The sequence below is a fragment of the Bombus affinis genome, chromosome 16 (assembly GCF_024516045.1).
Source record: "Bombus affinis isolate iyBomAffi1 chromosome 16, iyBomAffi1.2, whole genome shotgun sequence".
Classification (NCBI taxonomy): Eukaryota; Metazoa; Arthropoda; class Insecta; order Hymenoptera; family Apidae; genus Bombus; species Bombus affinis.
Window position 1 is genome coordinate 8291415 of NC_066359.1, and position 24211 is coordinate 8315625.

General features: G+C 37.7%; 1 protein-coding gene across 20 annotated transcripts in view; it reads right to left on the minus strand.

Annotated features, from left to right (window-relative positions):
• Positions 1-24211, minus strand: part of LOC126925546 (polypyrimidine tract-binding protein 2) — a 417994-nt gene that overhangs the window by 301424 nt on the left and 92359 nt on the right. For 5 of the 20 annotated variants that reach the window (XM_050741204.1, XM_050741203.1, XM_050741202.1 and 2 more), the window contains exon 1: positions 16968-17835. The exons of 9 other annotated variants lie outside the window; for them this stretch is intronic. The gene's annotated coding sequence lies outside the window, so the exon portion shown is untranslated. Of the gene's footprint in view, positions 1-16356; positions 16374-16967; positions 17837-24211 lie in introns of those variants that run through there. 6 more of the 20 variants (XM_050741219.1, XM_050741217.1, XM_050741215.1 and 3 more) reach the window with 3 other exon arrangements.

A 24211-nucleotide genomic window follows, 5' to 3' on the forward strand; every position in this document is an offset into this window, starting at 1 on the left:
AAGAAACGAATGAAAAGCACTCGTATTAAAAAGGAATAAAAAAAAGAACAAAGTATGCAGAAATATGTAAAAGATTCCTCCATTTATAGTAAGCTTTTCTAATGTGAAATCGCAAAAGGAAACGCGAGCGGGATTCTTCTGCTGGTAACCTTTCCACGGGCTGGAAAAGGTCGTGTTCCCGATCCGCGGAGAACAATTCCAGGCGAATGCGAACGCCATGATCGAAGATAAGTGGTGCAACAGGGAGCATAATAATGGACCGCATTCAGGCTGCACTTCGCCTCGGCCGCGAAATAACGAGGGTAGGCCACGCGAGTTAAATCATAACGAAGACGATCTAAATTACGAAATATTACCAAAGCGATATTTTCACCGGGTGAAACTGCCTCCTATGAAAATTGCATTGAATATCGGCTTTCTCAAATTTTTAACAAATTCTCAAACTCTCCCTCCCCCCTTTCTCGATATAACAAAATTTTAGTATTTGAAAATGATTTAGATTATTAACGATTCGATTTAATACTTTAAATTGTCCGAATCGTGTGGTCATTTTCGATTGTTATTGGGAAAAGTGTAACAGAAACGGTAGAAATTTTTTAAACATATTTTCTCGATATTACTAACCAATAAATAAGCGTAATATGTGTCATAATTGTAGCAATAATTAATTACTCTTTCTTGCTGCAGCGAATGCAGTAAATAGAAAGTATAATTAACGAAAAAAGAATTTTTTAGTAATACAGTGATTCTTTATCGTTATAAAGGAATTCTTAATTTTCCTGATAAGAATATCTTCGTCCTTTCGTATCTTGTTTGGCAAAATATTCTTATAACCTCGAGTTTCTTTGAGTTTTATGAGAAAATAGACAAATAAAGTTGCTCGAAGAAAAGTCAAAACACACTTAAATACGGTTCTACGTGGTCCACCTTCTTCGAGTCCGTTTCATTTCAACGGTGAGCTTCTCAGTTGTCGACATCCTCGCGCTGAAATTAATTAAATATCTGTCTATCTAGCGAGTGGATGGTCGGGATAGCAAAATTGCTCGTTTCCTGGTTCAAGAACCTTCGACTGTGTCCAACGATCGTACAACCTCGACTTTTCACCATTACGATCTCATTTTTCCATTTCTTTCGATCGACCAAGCAACGACCATATTTAAGTTGGGAATTTTTTATTTGCTTTAGACTTTTCAAAGATTCGTTTCTACAAATTTCAAGAATATCGTACGCATCGAAATTGTGCGCGATAAGTGAGTCCACATATTTTTTGAAAATAAAAATTATTAAAAAAACGCGGTTAATGATTTTCTTGTTGCACAGAAACTCCTGGATTTCGTAACTGTGATTAAAAACAACCGCAATTCCATATTATGCACGCGAAACGTATTTTCATGACGGCAATGCATCAGATCGTAATTAACGACAGATTAACTCTCGTTGATAGTAAAAACGTAGGAAAAAGATAGCGAATTATTCATTTAATTAGTAATTTGACCGATGGTAAGATGTCAGAGAAAGACATTTATTGCTCGTCTACTATTAACGAAGATCAGTTTCGTGATAATTCCTTGTGCGCTTCCTTCATGAATATGGGTCGGTCTGGAGAATCAGAATTATTTGTACCAACATCCTCTTCAAATGAAAAATCTTGTATCTTGTTAATTAAAAAGAATTTTAAAATTCATTCGTTAGATGCTTTTCGAGGGAGTGAAATATCATAAAAGTTGTACAACTTGATTAAATTTCTTGTACAAATGTGTGTGCGAGAGCGCACGCGTGTGTTTGACTCTAAAATATTTTAGTAATATGTTAATTTGTATATTTTACATTCTCTTTCTCATTGTTAATTCGTATTTCATTCCATTTAATACTCTCGTAATTACATTTCTCCGTGAGAAATGTGTCTGATATAATATTATTTTTTCGTTAATTAGCAGACTCGAAATGAATGTAGAACCTTAATGAAATATACCCGCGTTTTCGTTCTTTCAAAATGTGGAAATTTAACATTTGATAAACTTTCCTCGAAATTAATAATGTTAATGAGATTGTTCGTCGTTAACGAGTAATGGATTCACAACCATTCCAATTACTCTTCATTTTAATTATATCTTTGTCAAATGTAATACACAGAATAATAGTTATCCTAGTCACTGTTACATGACAAAAGAGATACATATTTAGAAGTTGCTCGTTCATTTTCTTGTAATTTCCACTAACCATTCGCCTACAGTTATGGAGGGAATTACTCTTAAAACGCCCTGATAATTTGAGAAAAATTGCGGATTTCATAATCGTTAATCCGGTTGAGAATCGATTAAACCGATTAGTTTTGTGCGTTCGCGAAGTGGATCGAATAAGTGATCGAATAAATTCTGATGGAATAGAGAGAACGGTTAATCCTTTAGTGAAATCATAAGCTAACGATTTAGAGAAGAATACTTTGTAATTCTTTGTACTGTAGCGAGGAATATCTCCTTGTAAAGATTTAAATTGGCCAAATAAAAGTAGAAATATCTTCGAAATCTTGATTATTACATTCAGCGATACTGACGCACACGTTGCGTCAATGTAAGTATCCAACTGTAAATATACCTGTTGACGCAATTGTTGCCTTTTCATCGTACGTTCCGGCAAAAAATCTTGGAAAAATAATCGAAATATCGAGCGATGTGTTAAAACGTCGTTATCTAATATAAAAAAATACCAAACTTGCAAACACGATCGGTTTCGTGATTCGGTTTAGTTTAAATCGCGTTCTCGCACGATTTAAGGCGTCTATTCGGTCTATTATACCGCGCATAAATAAACAAACAACGAATAGGTAATTCTATATTTTTTGAATTCACTTTGACTTCCGTGACTCCTGCTTTTCTTCTCGGTTCATCCGTTCTTCCTTTCAATTCTTTCTCTTCCCGACCTCAAGCATCTATTTTATTCGTTCGCCTTCTTCCGTTCATATTTATCTCTTTAGACTACATTCCTACCATATACACTGGCACGACTCTTCCTTTCTTCTTTTTCTTCGCATAATCTACATACTTTCTGACTTTCTTTCATCCAGCGTCTACTTTCTTCCCCTTCGTCACAACGTCTGAATCTCGCTATTGTTTTTAACTCTCTGCCTTTTCCTTTCCGTTTTGCGTATTTCGCTTTGCCTTGTATTAACGAATAACAATGATAAAAATAATAGCATTAACAATAATATATAGTTTTCTATCAACTTTTCATACACACTACGGTCTAACAGAGTAAGAAAATTAGAAAGGTTTGAAATTAAGAAGGATAATACACGAAACACTTAGTTTCAGAGCTGTTATTGCGACATAGTTCCGTCAGTTAAGTAGAAAATTACCAACTCTCGTAAGTGAAATGGTATGTGAATGAGCGAGTGAGTGGGAAAGAGAGAGAGGCAGAGAGAGAGGGGGAGAGAGAGAGAGAAAGAGGCGAATTAAACGATGACTAAGGCAGGAAAGTCTTCTTGCCTGGCACAAAGGAACTAACGGCAGGACTTATTTAAATTTTATACTACTCTCCGAGACGTATCATCGCCGGTAGTCTTGCAATCGCATATCTAATTCTCGCGTTTCGTTACGGGCGACGTAGCCTTTGTTTGCATAGATAATCAGCGGCTCGAGCTCTTTTTACCTTGCTAACGATCCGCAAGTTTTAACGTCGAGTGTCGTATCATTACCACTAGTAATAGTACCACTCATCGATAAATACTTGTTTTCTCCGTATTTTACTAGTTTTTGTTTGGAAAATTATGTCGATCGATCATGCTAGAAATATTTAAAATCGCACAATTTATTGTATCGATGTATTCATAAAGTTAGATGTATTTGTAATATTGCGTTAATACGTTTATAAAATGAGATAGCGGACTCTATTATCTTCGTAATAGAGGTTAATAACGCGGTTCGGACACCAGCAACGAAAGTTTTTCTTAAGAAAACAACGTCCAAAGGACAATTGTCAAATAAAGAGCACGCAAGTTTCCGGATGCTGAAGAAAATTCGTATCTCTCGCGTTTTACGCGATCTTGTATGTTAATTCGGACTTATTTGGAACGCGGCAATAATCGTTTCGAACGAAGAGAAGGACGATGAAACGAACAATGTCCCCAGAGAAAGTTGAGAGCGGAGGAACCCAGTCATATCGAGCCGTATAATTTTCAGTATCGATCAGAGCCGGCACAAGCAGGTCGATTTAATTAATTAATTCACCGCGACGTGAATTACGAGCACTCTATCGGACGTTCGATCGCCGAGAAAATAGAGCTTGAACGCCTCGTGAACGTCGACTGGCCTCTAAGCCTCCAATTTTAAGGGAGAACGACGGTGCTGCCCCCTATCTAGCGATGCCTCGCGACACACTGACAGCCATTTCCTTCGAACGGATTAATTCGGGCCTATTACGTGCGCCTTCTATCCTGAAATCTACGTTCAATTTTTTCAGAAGCTGATTTTATCGCTTCGTGTCGTTTCTGAAAAATTTCTTTGTTCAAACGGCAGCATTTACCGTTAATAATAATTTATTCGATTTCGACTTCGTAGACAAGATACGCGGCTCGATTACAATTTCTCTAACCGTCTTCCTCGTCCGATCTCCTCGCTCATCCTTCCATACTCTATTCTTACGCTATCCTTAACCCAGATAATACACGCTAAGAGTCTACGCTGCAAGTTCTTTCTACTATTAATTCCGTCAGCCACTCCTACTTTTAACCGTCTACCTATTGCGCCTCTTAATCTTTGACATATCTTCCAGTATTTCTTTCTTCGCCTTTTTCTTCCTTTTTACCTTTCTTAGCCATCCCTTCTTTTATCCCCTACTATCTCTTCCACACTCGCGTTTATTCTTTCTACTTCTGTACAGTCTTCCACCAAAATGTTTTTGGTGTTCCACCATATTCCTTTTACAGATTTTACACGTTTCTTCCTATTCCGCCCTCCGATATCTCTTCCCATCTTTCACGTTTTCACATCTCCCGTTAACCATAGCGCTTTGGCTGGCCGAATTGTATTTTGACAATTGTATCGTGCGCGATATTTAACATCTCCATCTCTTCTTTTCATTCCTCGTTGACTCCACCCGTTTCCGTTTAAATAACCCGACCATTTACCGTTATTAATAAATTACTTGTTAGTAAATTATCGGTAAACTAAAAAATCGAGACAGATATATTCATTTCATAAAATTTCAATTTCGTCAATAGCGCATGAAGAAATTATATTCTTATCTGGTCTTCAGAGCCACCTGGTATACAGCTGCGCTTCCAAGGAGTGACAGCGCTGGAATGTTTAGATGGGGCAATTGCTCCCTGTCTAGCTCGTTACAACAGCTGTCTTACGAGACCTGACTCGAATTTTGCATACAGCTAATGGATATCATGCACGACGATATGTACGTGAAAGACAGGGAACAGAAATTGCTACGATTTTAAAAGACTCGCTCGAGAAATTCGAGCCAGTAGAAAACGAAAGTCAAGCTACTCTGGTTGCTTATTTATGACTTTGCCGAAAAATTTGTTTTTTAAATGTAATAGCTTAATCAAGAGTTAAATAAGCATAGTTAGATAAATAATTAACAGATTAGTAGTTAAATAGCCCGATAAGAGGAGTGTATACGTATGAAAGGATAAATGGCTGAGAGTACGAGACAAATAACAATAACCAAATACCTTTTCATGGTCGTCAGGGTGAGAAATAAACTGTTACTATTATCGAACATAATTGCAAAATCGTAATCGAAGAAAATTCGATTCGTTCGTTTCGTTTCATTTTCATCGAACCTCGAATGGCGTGCCAAAGCGCATATTAAAAAATGTTACTCCAAAATCCTTAGGAAAAATTCCTATAAAACTGATTCATAAATATTTGCATTTCGCATCAGAACTCGTGATTATTCAATCGTTACATCAAAAATGTTATAAGAAAATTGTTGCGGACAAAATTGCTCGCCCATCAAAGTATCGAAAAATGTTATTAATGATATAAAATCGTTATTGTCTATGATAAAAAATTATCGTATACGTACGAAAACTTATACGTACTACGAAGATGTGCGTGTTCTTTAATGCCAAATAAAAAGATGGAAAACATCGTAATCGACACTTGTGTTTGTACATTCTCGGTCTCTTATCGATAGAGGAGCGACACACCTAGAAAATTGCTGATCGTTAAGTATCTGAAAAGAAAATCTACGTTTAAGTTAAAAGAAAGGTACAAAAGTCGAGATCTCGTAAAACTATTCAGCTCGAACTACACTCCTGACTTATGCAATCGGCCATGCACGAAAATAATCAACGATAAACACCAATAAAAATCTGCCCGATTTTTTGAACCGCGTGTCCCCACACCCTCTACATATTTTTAGCTACAGCAACCACTATAACTCACCACCCACGTGAAAAAAATTCGCTCTACGAAATCCACGATCTGGATTTCATCCAGCTAACGGTTCCACCCATATCGCATCAATTATCCCGTAAAAAAACATAATACAGAAGGAGAATCGAGAATACAACATCGTTTTTTTCTCGTGTAAATCGACCCGAAATCGGTTATTTTTACTTCCATTAATTCCATCGGATCTCGTTCTGTGAACGTGATGACTTTAATGGCGGCTTCGTGATATATTTCCGAATCCTGCGCTATAAACAAGGGAAAACGGAATTTTTTGCGGCTTTTAAATCAAAATTTTTCTACAAAACGAAGAACGAGGTTGCTTCAAAAGGAACGTATATTTTTTGTATTTTTAAATCTTCATTTTTATGCACGACGAAAAATCTTAATCGCAGGAGAAGAAGAGTATATATTAGGGTATAAGATTGTGTATATAGAACATGGTAAAAAATTTCTTGAGTGAAATAGAAGAACGTAAGATGAAGTAAGAAAACGTTTAGCGGAACAGAAAAATCTTTGTAGATAAGAGAAATGATAAGACGTTTTTATTCGGCAATTTCGTCCAAGATTGCGGCATTTGGAAAACTCGCGCTGTATACGTACGTTATGCGTATCGTAGGCAAGACTTGGTTTAAATTGCGTAAATAACGACGGTACGATCATCGCATATATAACGAGGAAAAGAAATATTTTCACAAAGAAGGCGGTGAACGAAATCGAGTGAAAAATCCAGTGAAACTCGTCGTGTGGGAAGAGAGAAAGGAACTTGATGGATTACATCGTGGAAGTTACGCGACCTTGACTGAGAGAAGAAGCAACTAGTGTCGCACGTGCTTCCTCAGCCATGCTGAAGACGTACAACGTTCGCTAGTGGAAAGTTTTTTTTTTTTCTTCTCCGCCGATACGAAATTTGCATGACGATAAGCGTCTCCGTCGCGACGACAATGGCGAACAATAGCGGCAGAAATCGATTTCATGAATTTTCGGTTCAACTGCGAATTTACATATGTATGAGAAATGGTCTCGTATCAGTTTTTTCCTTTTTTTCTTTTTTTTTTTTCGTGAGTTATTCTTCTATCGAATTGAAAAAAGGTGTAGACTCGATCGAAAACATTCTATCAATATCGTGTCGCTAAATTCAGATTTTCTTCGAGAGAGAAACAAGTTTATAATTTGTAATATGCTATAGTATACGAAAAATAAAATTATAATATTAATAAACTTATCCAACTCCTAAGTACCTTCATTTATCCGAAATAACGAACTGTCTTTTTCGTTAAAATGAAATTATATTATATTTACCGCTGCAAGGATCAAAACTGAGCCAAGTGAAATTGAAATTCATCTATATTATCATTTCATTTTGTGATTATCCCAATTCTATAATTCCATAATTGGAGAAGCTAATTCCTCGTTGCAAAATGAGCCAATTAATAGATTAAAAACCGAATTACAGAAACGAAATTAAAAAGGTAGGAGAAACATAACGTCAATCGAGTAACGAGACGAATCTAATCGATTCGAATTTTCTAAAATCCACTCACAGAGCATCTCGTCGCTAATGAATCTGGTTGTCGATGCGACGTTAAACCTTTCTACAAAAAAAAAGACAAAAAGAATAAAAAAGTAAAAAAATAAAAAAAAAGAAATAAAAAAACTGCAGCCTACTTCCGTTAGTTTGTCGTTTTGTCGAGTCGAAACTAAAACTGATCGTTCGAACGACGACGATAGGGCAAATTTCAGGTCGCCGATTCGATAAAATGCAATCGATAAAACGCGGAACACGAGAGCAACCTAAATAACGCGACCAAGGGTAGACACGACAGGCAAAATAGTAAACGCGTACGAGTAATAAATATTTGAACCACGGCGTTCACGATCATCGACCAGATCCAATTTATCGGGTGTGCCCGCTCGAAAATGCTGTTTTTCCTCGCTCGTTTCGAGACCAGCGAAAATGTGATTAAATCGAACAAAGGAGAACGGGGAAATAAATTAATCCGAAGGGTTTGACGTGGTTTCGAGTGGTGGCGGCTGTGTGTGTGTGTGTTATCGCAAAACCGCAACCAATGAATAAAACCGATGGTTTATTTAATTAATTATCGCTCTCTGTCGGAGCTTCTTCTCCCTGCTCTTTGTCTCGGACCTTTTATTTTAGCGGTCAAGTATCTTTCTTACTTTCTTATGTTTTATGGCAAGTTATTTCCCCGTTGAGTTAAAAAAAAAACTTCTGATTTCTGCGATCTTTGCAATTCGTGTAGAGTTTCCACGCTGTTTAGACGTTTTCTACAATTTCTACGTATCTTGTAAGTATTTTATACGTCTTGCAGATTTTAGACGTGTTTCCTAGATTTTAGGCTACAGTCTTTTTTTAGATTTCGTGTAATTTTCGTGGATCCTGTCAATTTTTTATAGATCTTCTCTAATCATTTGATGGGAGAAAGTCGCGATTCGTATAATACGCGTAATGCGTTCGTACCTAAAGAATTGTGTGTTAGGCGTTGGAATGCTTTCATGAACTACTATATGCATCTGTGCAGTCCGACTGACGATACGAATAACTATGACGCCGGATCTCGAGTACGCCAATTCCCGTGGCTCGTACTCTGGTGAAATGGAAAGTTATTTTCACGGATGACGCAAGGGCCACCTGTTTCGATGCCGCTCGACGGTTTTTAGCCGCTAGAAGGATCCCTTTTTGCCACTGGCTGGCCCCGTGGTACCACGCATCTGGAACCGGTTTTTAACTCGAGAATTCGTCTTTTTTCTTCTGTAATTCAGGAACGCAGACAAGCTTCGAAGCTCCTCGAACGTTCTCGTTCCGACGATAGAACCCAACTTTCAGGACGCATTTTTATCAAGCTTCCTTTCATTTCTTCTTATACGTGGAACTTTATGGAAGAACGACGAGGGTGAAATATTCCCTGCTAGCAGAATCGTTTAACCTTCTCCAGATAGACTTTTTGTTCGACGATATTATACGATAATATAATAATAGATATGGACTCTGGTAGATTCGATCTAGCAGATTAATACGATAATCGGTTGAACTTGTAATTTGAAAATAGACATCAAAGGGGAATGAGTAAATAGGCAAAGTTATTAGATAATTATTGAAATCTTTCAAAGTAATCCAACTATCGGCGAATGTTTTAAACGTAAAAAGAGAAGCATCGTCTAATAAAAGAATTAAAATGTACATAAATAACTCCAGAATAATAATTCTTGATCCATTCAAACACCTTTTTACTTGTTAATATTTCATTCATCCGTTCAGTTATTCTCAAACCTGGTTATTATTTCTTGGAAATTATTGTCATTATTACGAGTAAAAAATTTCGAAGGCGAGTTTAATCCATCAAATCATCGACGTCGTACTTAAAAGGCTGACGGTATACTAATTACTCTCAATTGCGCAAGCAACACGCTGTTTATTTCATTTTTTTCTAGCAGTAAGAACTGCGTTGCATGTATTTACCGTAAGACTCGCAGTCGATGCTTAATTTCCTCATTTAATCAACTATAAAAAGTATCGGTAGCGAAATTTCGCTTTCTCTCTCTCTCTCTCTCTCTCTCTCTCTCTCTCTCTCTCTCTCTCTCTCGCGCAAAAACATGGCAAAGAGAAACGCGATGACTTTGCGACTAATTACAGACAAAATTTAAAGAAAAGTTTGTCTTCCACCCAGAGGAATTTAAATCGACTCTTTTCGTGTTGCATCGTGGAGACTTTCATTTCGTTCGACTTCGAAAAAATATTAGCAAAATCACTATGTTTGGGCTCGAGTCGTTTTTACAGATTTCAATGTGTTTGATAAGGCTGTTTTTCAGAAGGATTTATTTTTTATGAAAATAATTAAAGACATGAAATCTAAAGAGTCATTGTTTCATCTTATACATTTTCTTATACATATACGCATTTAAATTTCCGAGATCAGAAATTTCCCAAAAATGTATAAACACTGGCAGTCTATTAATTAATATGTAAATACAATAATAAACACAGTGGTGTACAAATAGCTTTTATAACCACTGTATACGTAGATATAATAACATCAACCGAGGCTCCTTGTTCAAATTATAAACAATTTATAATTCTCCTTCGAAAAATTTCAACTCGTATCGAAGCCAAACAGAGATCTTCACCATGTTCGATTGCCAAAACACACTAAAAACAAACCTAACTTCAAACTCTAATCATTCTTCCATCATTGTACCGAACGAATTCCCTATTTGTCTAATGTAGAGCCAGCATAATACACGGCAGACTGTCTATACAAGCGTGCGAAACACAACTATATCTATAGAAGACGACGTTTCTAACGCTCGAAGAGGCCTGTTACATACAAAGAGTTCCTTTAGGCGGTGGCTCTAACGCAACAACGCGACGTGAATGTTTAGCTCGCAGGAAGGTACGCTCTGATTGCCGGTTTAAAGCCAGTTTCTATTGACAATGGCATCGTTCTTTGGGGACGGCACCCGTCTTCTCGCGGGAGGGAAATTGCAACTGCAACAGACGTCGCTTTAATTTTCAATCAAAACAGACCCGGCAAAGCCGAGCCTTAACTACCGTGAAATTGCCAACGAGGGAATATTTATCGGCTCGATCGAGTCTTGATCGTTTCGAGATGTAGTTTTGAGAATTGCAAAGGGCGGAGAAAGCGACGAATCTCGGGAGTTTGTGCTGTTCGAGCGCGTGAGATTGAAAAACAGCTGTCGATTATTGGGAAAATTTAATTTCGCTGGTGAACAAGTGAACAGATTGGCAAGAACAAAATGATCAGCGAGCAAGTGAAAATCATCTACATTTAGAATTGAATGAAACTGAATCGATTCGTTCATATTTAAATTGAAAGTCTCCTGAAGCCATGCCCTCCCCTCTAATCTAAATTTAAATACACTGAAAATACTCCAATATACTTCGACTAGAATACTTACATCCTGCATCTGAGCAATATGTTTCGTATAACTGATTCTTCACGGATTAAACAACACTCTCATAAACAACTTTCCACGATTTTAAATTCCAATTGCGTAGAAAGAAATAAAATAAAGCTGAGCTACTCTCTGGCTCGTCTCCTATTCAAACCTCTCTCCCTCTCTCTCTCTCTCTCTCTTTCTCTCTCTCTCTCTCTCTCTCCAAACGCATACGACTCAAGAAACAGAACTTCCAACTGGAAAAATCCATAAAGAAAACCGATGTCGTTGAAAAAGTCGGGTTCCATGAAAGCCAAGCTGCTGTTCTAAATATAAATGAGCCACGGTATGCGCCAGCTAGAGTTAACAAAATAAAGAACGGTGTACGTGCTGATCCCGTGATCGTGCATTCCCTGTTTTGCTACGGCCGCGTGATTCATAGGGGAGGCTCGGTCAATTCTCACGATTCAGAGAAAGCTTAATGAGCGTGCACGGTCGAGCAGGTGTTGTAGATACGCCGATGCAAACGATCCGGTGTTTGTTATTTTCAAACAACGCGCAGGATGCACGGAAATTACGAAATAATCGAGCGGTGAAAGGTTTGATCACGTTTACTTGGGAAATTTTGGGAACCGGTTTGGAACGAGGCAGTTCGCAATGTTTAACAGTTGGGAAAATTGATTCGGAGAATGATTAGTTGAGAAATTTCAATTTAGTTGAGAAAAATTGTGAAAATTTCCATGGGATTGCAAAAAATGTTCCGCAAGTTTTGAAAATTGATTTGATGCAGCGTTTCGAAGCTTCGCAAATTGACTTTCAACGAATTGAAAACTTTAGCAATTGCAGAAACTATTCTGCATGAAAAATTTTCTGCAAACTGCTATAGAAATTTCAGCGATTATTTTGAAGACCGAGATTTAGAAATTCCTGATCATTGCTTGGAAAAGCAATAGAAATTGTCCATGCCAACTTTTCGCTAGAAATTCGTTTTTTTTTTTCTCTTTATAAAGAGAAAGAGAAATTAAAGAGGCTATTAAAAAAATAATGAAATTGCTCCATTTCACTATTTAAATAGAAATACATTTATGAAATGTCAGAACGTTTTAAACAACTTTCACGCCCAACACTATGCAATTAACACGAGAAATTTTGTCAAGCTTGTACATATTTTAAGTCCAATTTCGTGCAATTCCAAAACTGTATCAAAATTAGAAATTCATTTCAAACGCCTCTGGAATAACTGAAATATCCAACGCGTTACACGTGCGAACGGAATGGTCGCAACCGCAACTGTTAAATTCAGTTAAATTACGTTTTTAACCAAATTATTACATGTGTAGAAAATTCCAAATTAACACCTAAATTACCAATTCTTCCTAATAAAGTTAACAATGATGTTTACAATAATGTTAAACAATATTTGCAGCGTGTAAGTTTACTTGATGTTATAAAAATAACGCTGTATGATGATTGAACGATATAATGAAAATATCAATCAGTAAGAGCTGAAAATTATAAATAGAAGAGCATCTAAGTAACAAGAATATCGATTTTCCTCGAGTCAAATGTAAGTTTCACCGAAACGCAAAACTTGCCAAGTTTCGACACACATTAATGCGATTCATATAGAAGTTTGCTTTGAGTTGCGCCGAAATAATTTCAATTATTCGAAACATCACGAGACTGATTTTAATCAGCCTTTATTTCCTTTCGAAGCACTCGAAAAGTAACTTTGATTTGATTTTTCTTTCTTCTTATTCAATTCGCGAACTACGCGATAAAATTGACAGAAATGGTAGAGATTACTAATATACGTACGAGTCTCGATAATTCCTATTATCTCTATATTTGAAAAGTACACCTTTAAAAAAGTTTCACATTTTTGATTCATCAATGTAAAAAGAATACGTATATTAATAAATGTCAAATGTTGTAAAATGTTAAACCTCGTTACCATTTCACCTACAAGCCAAGCAACCGATCATTTTCGTGAACATATTCGGGGTACATACATACATACATACATTCATACATACATACATATGTAATCGGTAGAAATTGGAAATTTCAATTGTTGGAAGTGTTAGTCACGCTTTCGTACAATTTTAAACGTTATTAAGCAAGACTTTCAACGTGAGGTGAATGCCTGAGGAAACTCAGGCGAATGATCATTAAAATTTAATTTATATAAATTGATATCAATTTTTAGAAATATTTGTGCGCTATTACATCTTACTACATTATTGTGCGATTTAACTATTAAACACATATCAAGTGGAATAATTCGAATTTGTTGATATAACTCAAATAATTGATTTTAATGGAAGGAGAAAATTTCTTTTAGTATTATTAGAAACCAAAATCATAAAAGAAACCGGCCTTAGAAACGAAAAATCATAAAAAGGAAATACGTCCTACACCGTATACAAAAGAAATACCACGTCAAACATAATCCCGTAAAAGTCCCACGTAGGAACGCTCTCCTACCCCAGAAAGTAACTTCCAGTTCCCCAGTTCCTAACAACCCTAACTCTTCGAATCTTTCCGTCAGATCAGCCTCTGCCTTGAAAATATCTCGGTCGAGTCGGACAGATCGATACTTTTTCAACGAGCGAGCATATTGGCGTGAAGGCACCACGTGCGAGACTATTGGACCCACAGACTCCGCACGCGCAGCTTAGGCTACGTCTTCGCCGGAGCAACAACGAGACATTTCTCGCGGCCTCACGTTGCTGCACGTTTCAGTAGCCGATAAATATCAACTCGCAGAAACATTTTGTCCACGTTGAAGCAACGTGATCGGAGTAACGTTTCCGTTTCGTTCGGCTCTCAAAGCCACGTTTGTTCTAGCAACAAGTAATCCAAATGCATCGTGGAAGAGTCGACGAACTGTGCACACCGAAGCAACGTCTGTTTCTGTCGTCGCGTCTCTGTTACTTTTCTCTGATCTTTACCATCCGGAATGGAAACAAGCAAGAAGCAGCAACTCGTGCCATTGACAATAGAAACGCGAAAAAGCATGAAGAAATATCGGGCAACGACCAGTAACTTTTTCAAAAAGCATGGAACATCCGCAGGAAGCAGCTCGCAGTTGCTTCGACGAGGACGCTATTTTTCCTAAAAAATATGATATATCAAGGAAAAGCTGCTTGTTGTTTGTTCGGTAAGGATGAAGCCTTTGGGGTCGTCGTAACGCTAATACGGTGGCATGTGCCACAACCAGGGACTATACGGTCCTTTATAGCCGCGCACGCCTGCCATCGTTCCGCCCACCGCGAGATATCGCGGATATCGCGACCCGCTAACAACTATTTAATGGGTCAAAACAGAGACAAGCGTTCCGGCAATTCCCGAGATAATTCGCTCTAATTAACGTCGATATCGCGGCCGATCGAATGGCTAATGAACCAGTGAAATTTCTCAATGAACGATGGGAGAAAGGAAATTGTGAGAAAGTATGCTCCAATCCATATGAAAAATTTAATATGTATATATGATCCCATTATCGATAGAATAGAGTTTACTGTGAATAGAGCCGCATATTTGGAATATAAATTTGCTTATCTCGTTTCAGTTCTCGGGATTGTTAACGTCAATGGAATTTGATACCGGTGCCGGACTGTGGAAATGATATATGAGTGAGATTTGTTAATTGGCCGGCTAAATAAGAAATTGGATATTTACCACAACTGTCAGCAGAATGGCATAACGGTTCTAACGTGATTTAAAGGAGTCAAAAGAAATATAATAAACAGCTAAAATTGTTCGATTACATTGTATCGTACGTATGTATCGTCTCTTCCTTTCTTTTTATAACAAATGATCGTAAAATATCAACAAACTAAATGGCTCGACTATCTAGTAATATTATTACAAATACCTCATACATAACAATTATCAAAAAATAGAACCGATTTGTTTAAGCATAATGACGTCAAACATTTCTGAATATTTAACATGTTAATGACGTTAATAAGAATTCATTCATAATTTTCCTTTTATCCATATAATTTCCGATTAAAATGGAATCCATTTTTATTTTAATTTAAAATTAAAAGTCAAATTGTATAAATAACGATAGTCATACATTCATATTCCTGAATATAACAATAATAAGTATTATATAATCTTGAGCTTTCATTTGACAAATTATAAATCGCCAACACGTAACCTGAAATAATTAATTCCTCGTAAGCAACTTCACGCCAAACTCAAAATTACGTCAGAAGTTACGTTTACACGAAACAACCGCTTTCTAAGCGTCATTCTTGCGCAAACAAGCGCAACAGTTGAAATCCGCTATGAAACCACAACACTGGTATGGCGGTAAAATTCAAATTCTCCAACTCCGTCATCAACGCATATGCATATAACCATTATCTATCTCACGCACTAGCTCACAAAATTATTTGTATAATACACTTACCACAGAAAATTTTTACTTCTATATTGTATGTATGACATGTATGACTATTATCGTGATTATATTAATCTTTAAAGTCAATCTGAAAATGTATATAGACACACATTACCGTAGACCGTAGACATTCACTGGTGTCAAATGTCTTGTAATTTCTATATATATTCTCAGATGTGCTTCAAACTTTACAATACAATCATGGTATCCCGTAACAAAACTAATAAAATTACAAAATATTTCATTACGTACAAGACATATTAGTAAAAGGTGTCTACGACTTTTTCAATACCTTCATAAACCTTTCTATGTGCATAGAATATACATATATGTATAAAAATCTAACATTAATTCGTTCATATCATATGAATACATATTGAGAGAGCATAGAGTAAATCGTACGAATAAACATTACATATGTGCACATATTTTAGATATTATAGGAGAAATATGTACATAATCATATAGTTATTATATATACACTGCCTATCATAGAGATTGGAGCATGTACTTGGCAATTTTGTATACTATTACGTGCTGCAGCAAAATATAACCAACAAAACATGTACGATTATAGACGGTAAAGTCTAAGATATATTAAATTTAGTTTTCAAATACCTTCGTCACCTTGTGTACGTCATGCTTCTAAGATCTCTAAACTCGACGAAAACTCGTGGAAAAGCACAAACACACAGAACAAACGGATCCATAAAACGCGTTTCCGGCATGGTCGCAGCCATGAAACGTCGAAAAGGTTTTGGCGCGTAACGGAACGCGCGTGTCTACCATGAATCTCGCCGCGCAAACGTAAACAGAGAATAGCGCAAATATTATGATTTCGCGGTTCGACGTCGGTAATCGTGACCTAGACACGTACGACTTCCATACGTGTTAACTACATACGCTTAGAAAAATTCCAGTACGCAAAACAAACGACGGGTTGTGAAATATTACGTTATAATGAAGAAAATTTGAACGGAGCATCGAGTGAACGTTCGTTGGACATGCGCCCTTGAATCACACGACTAACCGGTGAGGTACGTACACACTGATTTTGGAGCACGCGCGAACGCCGAGTGAATGCCGCAACGAGATTTCGCCGGGCGATCGCACCTTTACTCGTCGCTTAGTGACGCAGCACGCGGACACGACGACCGGCTTCAATGGCAAACACATTGTATATATATATATATATATATATACACACACATACATATATATGTACTCACCGTGCAAACGGTAGGACGTGGCCCACAGGCGAGAAGATCGTATCCAAAAAAAGCGTTCCCTGAGAGAGATCGGCGACGTAGTAAAATAATTGTACACACACCGTGAATATCCTTGGCACAAAGCACACAAACGACAAAGAGGCACAGGTTAGATATATACAATATTTTCTTATTTCTTTACTTCCACGAGATATCGCGATGATTATAACGACTCGATCGGGCGAAGATGGTCTCACTTTCGAAAACCGGAGATCGATGATTTCCGCGCACGCACTACACGATCAGTGAAGTGAACGAACGCGCGAACGCCGCGTGAATATCGAATCTAAGACAACGTCACGGAGACAAGGGAGCCAGCAGGAGGACGCAGCCGCCGATTGTCACGGTTCGCGAAAACGAGAGGCAGGCGTTTGGAGGTTAGGTGATGGCGCGTCGCGAATCACGGTAGCCGAGCCGGTAAGCTTCGTTGACTTCCGGCGAGATCGGGCGATTCTCTTTCTTCCGGTGCACCCGCGTGACGAGAGAGAAAAAACGTATTCAACCGACGTCGTTTCACATTGAGCTCGTGTTACACACTGGAAAACTAGCGGCCGGGCACGAGCGCACACGCCGCGCGAACCCGCGTACAACACGAACGAGGAAACAGATGACGGACGAGGGAAGAGGCGAATGGTGAGAATAGAGTTAGTATAGAAAGGAAAAAAAAGGAGGAAACGTTGCGACGAACGAAGTTGCGAGGACGAAACGTCGCGCGAACACGAAAACTGCGCGTAATAGATCCGGCTAAGAGTTGTAGGCACGCCACGAGTAGAGGTAGGCGACGCTAAAACTTCGCCACGAGTCGTGGCACGCCACGAGAGGAGCCGAGGGGACAGAGGAGTAGAACGAGACGACGAATCTAGAGGGGGAAGAAGAAGATGGACGAGGGGATCGAAGGGAGGACGATGGCGATCACTCGACTCTGGGCTGTTGAAGGGTACGGAGAGGTCAGAGGGGGGAATATGTCGACTCGCCGGAGGGACGTGGGGTGATTGAAGCGACTAGGCTGGAGGGGTGCAGCCGGAGAGGGGCGGCAAAGGATCGAGGGAGGGGAAAACTCGCAGCCGGCAACAGCCGACTCGACTCGACTCAACTCCGTTCTTCTTCTTCTCGTTCTTTCTCTCTCTGCTTCTCGCTGGCACCCTTTCTCCGTCTCTCGCAAACATACGATGTGTATTGGTGTATCGGCACACGATTCAAGCCCCTCTGTGCCGCTCCTCCTGTAGACACCGACGCGTGTATACGGGGTGGTGTCTTTTAACGCGGCGCAGCGTGTGACATTTCAGCGATTTAGCCGGATAAAATTGTTGAAACAAGGAAATCGTGGGATTTTTTACTAGTATGAAACGTAATATTCAAGTAAAAATTGATACGTATAATGGTGAAATGTATTGGCAGATTATGTACTTTGTTTCGTAAAATTATGGATTTGAATAGTTAAAATAGAAAAATAGAAAATAGAAATTATGAGATCGGTCTTTCTTTCAAAATAATTTTTTGTTTCTCAAATAAAATAAATCTTAACGAAGAAATGAATATTACTAATCGACTTCACGAGATTATTGAAATGTTACACCGATGTAACGACGAAGAGAACTCTGAAGACTCGTAATGTAGTTTCGTATAAAGGGACTCGAACGTAGTATATGCAAGGTGTTATTAGACTATTGTTGTCTGATTCGTGGGAGCAGTCGTCCCGTTGCCAAGAGGCACAGTCAACCTGCGACATTGGATGCGGTTTTCTGCTACGGTTATCGTCCGTTTAACTCACGATTGTTCTACGATGGTGCGTTCCGATAGATGTGAAAATCGATATGCATATAGCACACGTATTTCAAAACTGACACGACACGAACAAGTTGTTCAGGAAAAGCGAGAAACCATTTGAAAACTGATAAAAAAATGGTTTCTCCTAAACACGTAATCTAGGTGGAAAGAATAGGTAACACAGTACTAAATTATTTTAAATTGGGGGCACTTTTGAAGTAGATGATGCAATATGTCGCTGAATACTCACATCATATTCTATAATAACTTTCCTGTTGGTACAATAGGAAATATAAAGAAATATGAATTTAATACAATGTATGGTTATAAATTACGTCCAGAATATATAAGCAATAAGTTTTTTGACTTGCTATTCTTCGACGCATGCGCACTCCAGCAGCGCGATAATGGAATCATATATCAAATGAGACGTTCTTCACGACTGTATAATCCAATAAAGTACAGGAATAAATTTTTATCAAACCAATTTGAATCCCCTAATGTATAGAACCACACAATAGAAAATTAAAATAATTCATCGAACATTTCGCTATGTATTTGAAGGAATATTTACATAGCCAGATCAATGATCCGGTTAATCGGAGTGCAAATACCTTGTACAAACGAGAAATGATAACAATTGTGACCAAAATTTAAAAAATTATAGCATACATTTATATTTGTATGGGTACAATTACAAAAATGACGTAAGCAGAGATTTTCTTTACTCGTTAAATACTTTATTTTGGATGTTTTGTATACTTTTGTGTATTATATGCATTCTGTAGAAATTTTTACCTTCAAATTCTCCATAAATTCATAAAACTCCACGGTATAGTGATTTTATCAAGAATGGACGATGGTCGAAAGTAACCAAATTTTCCTAAAATCGCCTTGCTGGACCAAATATTCCACAGTCTAATGCTATCAACTCATGCAGCATGAGTGAATTCATTCTCGTTCAAAGACACCCGGTGTGTGACCGTGCACACGGCCGCATAGGCGAAAAGAATACGCGGCTGAGCAAGGTGAGGAACCGAGAGGGCACGACGAGGGCCCTGAGAAAGAGCTTCGAGTATGACAAAGATGGAACAACGCCTATGAAAACGGACGGGGGACGGTGGAGAGCCAGAGGAGAGTTAGCGGGAGGGAAACGAACGGGAGACCTTGCACAGCGTGGCTCCGAGCCGCGTAGAAAACGCCGCTTTGTGTTAGGGTAGCCTGTGCATAAGAGAGGAAGTACAGGTCTAAAGGAAAAGAAGGCCCTCGTGCGTCTCCGCTGGCGGCGATTCGCAGGCGTAAAGGCCTGTTCACATGGCCGTTCTCCACGACACGCATGAAGACGCTTCGATTGGGCTGCTCCCGCGATATTCCGCGCTCGTTCTTTTCTCATCGCTGTTTCTCACGGAACCGCCGAGGCTATCGAGTTTAACGATGAAAGCGCGGTTGTAGAAGGTTTTGGAATAGAATTCTTGATGGACGTCTTGAATGTATGTTATTATATTTTAATATTTCACTTTTTCTAATATTGAGAGAATACGTGATTCTTTAGATATCTTTTATTAGATATTCTGAATTTTCTTTCATCCATCTTGTTACGATTTGAGAACGTGTTTTCTCTCCTTTCTTGAGAATATTTTATGTTTCATTACACGTATTTAATATCGACGCGTACTCCAAGTGATTTATGTTAATGATATTACGTATATTTAACATTTGCATTAAAAATGTTTATGAAGCAGGAAAATAGATAATAAATAATCGGTTGCGTGGAAAAATCGTTCCTGGAAAGTTCGTTTTTTGAAGTATTCGCGAGTTGTAAGAGCGTTCTGAAAAATCGTTTGGAACGAGCGTTATTTGTAAATTGAATTCACGTGTTTCAAATATTTCTCGCGAGGCCAATTTTTTCCCGCGCACATTTGAAAGCAGACCGCGGTACGTGGAATTTCGATCGCACGAGTTCGTCGAATTCCTCGACAAAAACGTTGCAAGAAATCGAAACGTTAACCTTCAGATATAAATATCTCGGGAACAAATATGAGCGGACAAAAATTTCTCCAGTTATTTATTTATATAGGGGCGCAGCTATTTTTTTAAACGACCGCACATAAAATGGCCTTTTTTTAAGTTAATTGGAAAAAGTATGAATGTTTCATATCTTTAAAGTTCAATTTGATTAATATCACTCTATTAAAAAAAAAAAAAATTATATAAAATATGCTCACATTGAGATTTTTATAAATAAAATTCTATATTTCGTACTGTTTTGTTTGCAAGCGCAAATGAAACTTTTATTCGGGCATTTTTATATTCCCATGTAGATCGTCAATGAGTTTGTTAATTAACCGAAAATTTTTTGATAAAACTCTCGAAAGAGTTGAATATGGGCAGATGCATCAACGTTATCGCGCGCTCCATCGTGAGAGATGTAAACACAGCCATTAATTAACAAACCTAACGAGTTTTTTAAACTTTTTCCACCCATTTTATCGGCGAATTGCAACCATTAAAGTGGTTAACTGTAAATTAACGAAAAAGTTATTCCAGTCATGAATTTTTATTTAATTATCGAACAAACAATGGCTGCCACAATTATATGACTAAATCATAGCTGAAATTCCATAAAGACAGACTTTAGTTTTCAAAAACTTCAAATTTATGTACAATATATTAATCTTTTTCATTTCACATTATATCACAGCCTTCAAATAACGGCATAAGAATTGTAAAAGAAAAGATTACATATGTACACAGAGGCAAAGGGCCCAATCTTTGCTAGGTAATGTGTAGACGAGCCTTAAGGAATGGAGTAGACCGTGAAACGAAAAAAGATGCGACGCGTTACGGGGCACGGCGTAAGAAAACTGCATCGAACAGTCTAAAATAAAAGGCTATAAGTCGCCGTCCCTGATGTTTCTCGGAATCCTTTAGCGGGCTCTTCCTGTCGCTGGACGTCGCACACGCGATCTATCGACCGATTAATATATACATACTCGAAAAGTCATTCGTTAGGATCGCGCGGGTTATATAAAACCACGCAACACCAATGTTACGTAACAACAAACGCGAAATAGCATTCTTCGCTAACGACAGCCCATATATGAATATTCGAATTACGTAAAAGTCTTTTGTTTGATAATAGTAAATTTATGTATGTGGTAGCTTTATGGACTTTTACGGGAGTTCTCTTTAAGCTGCGTCCTTAACGAATCAACAGCGAGCAACTTTTTGTCAATGTCGCGTGCTTCTTGAAAAAATTGCTGGTCGTTGCCCAATATTTCTCCATATACTTTCGCGTTTCTATTGCCAATTGCACAAGTTGCTGCTTGTTGTCTGTTACTTGTTTATGCGAGCAGCATCTTTTGAGGTTACGAGACAAAAGAATTTTAGGAAGAGGGCGCGTCGATCGACGGCTACAACACTGCTAAACCAGTCCGCATGGGAACGTACCCATAGAATCCTGGCTGGCCGCGTACACAAAGGACGAGCCACCTTCTACGTGTAAACTCGTGCCAGGAGGGATCGTATTTGCGCACACATCGGCGAACAGGTTTCTGGATGTCCTCCTGCGCTGCTGCCGTGCGCATGATTGTCTTCGAGAGGTTCTAAATTAGGAGAGCTATACAAGGTGGCGTAGAAGAAAGGAGATGAAGGGCAGAATGTTGCAGGCATTTATGTTGAACACGATGTCCCAATGGCATTACGTCAATGTAACGATCAACACCAACGATGAAGAAAAGTTTAATTAAGCTGGAATCCCGGCGTGCCTCGCGTCAAGCTTTAATTACCGGTAAATTGGTAACATTATTACGAGAGGAATAAACCGGTCGGTTTTTCAATGTTTCGTTATTGCGACGACAATTCGTTTAACTGGACGATCGATGGAAGAAGCAAATAAAATCATCTATTTGCGGGCAATGAAGACAACGGTTCATGCTGATGAGCTATCATTTCACGCTGGACGTGGCCCAAAATACACGTTGTCAATTCGACGCCGCCATTATACAGCGCAACCACCAGGAGCACTAGTCATTCATGATCTCAAGGTTCATTGCGACCTTCCACCGCTACAACTGTGTTATTCGATGCGTTTCCATAAGACAATATTTTCTAATTCCCTTTTCCTTATTTTGTTGAAATTTATGTATACTATAAATAAACACTATATCTAAGATTATCTCAAATGAGAATGGAATTTTCTTTACTGACATTCGAACATTAATTAAATAATGCAACGTAACGGCGTCAATGAATAGCTCGTTATAATATTTGAAGGATTCAAAGAATTTCGTTTTTTAAATATGTATGGGCACGATAAATCCTTTTATTCTCCGTTTTAAAAATTTCGTAACGTAATCTGTTTAATTGGATGTACATTATATACGTATCACGTTTGACGTATGCTATTCGTTATTGAAACGAATCTGCATAGATTTATAACAGTTGATTACCGCGTATATTATTGTTTCAGAGAACTGATTCCAAATGCGATCGACACGTATAAAATATTCAAGATGTTAAGAATGTAAACAGGAAACTGATCACACTAAAATGACGTTTAGTAAAATTATATATTTAACGAATAAATTTTATTAAATGATGCTTCTATATAATACAATGTTTAATAATTATTAGAAAATTCCCATTTGTAAACGCATTATCCGTTTACCGTGATGGGTAATATGAAAAATTAATCGAAATTTTTATATAATTATTAACACAACGTTTTTCACAATAAATCAACGATTAGTTTAGAAAATACGATCTAATTAACATTTATTTAATATGTATAATTTTATTGTCCGAAAGTGAAAAACGTTGGGAAGGAAAGTGTCTTAAATCGGAGGGGTGGCTGAGAATGTAAGATTGTAACGATTGTAAGAATGTAATGCAGAAATTGGCCACCTGAAACAGTCGTTTAAAGTGAAAAATGCATCGAAATATGGCCAGAAATTTCGCACGTAGCCGCAATTAATTTTTCCATATCAACGAGGTCGAATCAATTAAGTGTCTTTTTCCGGAAACTGGCTCTCTGCTCGAAAATAAAGTTTCACCCACCTGTACCGTAATACATTTTCGAGTTAATGAGATCTCTTTCATCGTTTCACTCACTTAATTTAATAATTATTTTAGAAGGAAAGTAGAGACAAATTTTCAATTTATGGGAACGCGTTGAACAATACTGGGATACTTTAAACGATCCTTTAAAGCTCCTGTAATAATTTTCTCCGATTTATTTCGGAATGCAACAAATATTAAAATATTCCCTTCGTTAAATTTATGATTAAGATATATTAGAATCTATCGAATTATTATATTCAATTCTATAGTATGCACGTGCATTGATTTTTATAAATCTGTTAGGAGGCAGGCTTAATTGAGAAATTAGCTTGCTTTAAAAATAATTAATACTATACAGGCAATCGATAGATAAAAAA